Raw genomic sequence first — 911 nt, 5'->3', positions numbered from 1 at the left:
ACTCAGTTACGTTGATTTTCTCAAATTTTTCCAATTTGTTAAAAATTCCTTGTCATGGGACACTACAGCTGAGCCCACGGATGCAAACAAAAACTAGAAAATACGATGTTTGTGAGCAGTGGGCTGTATAAAATAAAGCCCCGCATTCAAACTCAGGCACAAGTTGTCAACATGTACAACTCTTAAGAACATGCATTTGCATGACCAGGACGTAAGACTTTGGGTGACTGAGGTCCCTGTGTTTGCTCAGCCCAGAACAGAGGAGCTGAGGGGAGGCCTGACGGTGGCTGCAGCTCCTCACAGGAAGCGGAGGGGCAGCGCTGAGCTCTGCTCTGTGTGACAGCGACAGGGCCCGAGGGAACGGCATGGAGCTGTGTGAGGGGAGGGCGGCTGGGGGTGAGGGACAGGTGCTGCAGCACAGGGCGGTGGGCATGGAACGGGCTGCACAGTGGTCATGGCCCCAAGTGCCAGAATTCAAGGAGCGTTTGGACGCTGCTCTCAGGCACAGGGTTAGGATTTTGGGTGCTCTGTGTATAGATGGGAGTTGGATTCGATGGTCCTTGTGGGTTACTTCCAACTCACGAAGTGCTGTGATTCTACGGGAAAACGCGCAGAGTGCAACATCAAAGGCGGCGACTCAGAACCCTATTCTTTAAAACGTCTAATTTATACGGAGAACCGCGGCCAAAACGATTCCACTCCTCGAGTTCTGTCTCCCTTCCCACAGCCGCCCCGTACCTGCCGAGAACCTCTCGGACCGCCCCAACACCGCCCGGCCCCCCCGCATACCCTCTCCCGCCCCGACCCGCCCCCGCCCGGCGGCGGACACCCCACGGGCCGCCCCTCCAGCCCGCCCTCCTCTCCTCCCGGCGGCGGCAGCGCGGGAGTCCCCACCTCCCGACCCCTCCCTC

Source organism: Lagopus muta, chromosome 3, assembly GCF_023343835.1.
Source record: "Lagopus muta isolate bLagMut1 chromosome 3, bLagMut1 primary, whole genome shotgun sequence".
NCBI classification, from domain to species: Eukaryota; Metazoa; Chordata; class Aves; order Galliformes; family Phasianidae; genus Lagopus; species Lagopus muta.
Note: the sequence above shows the minus strand (reverse complement) of the source record.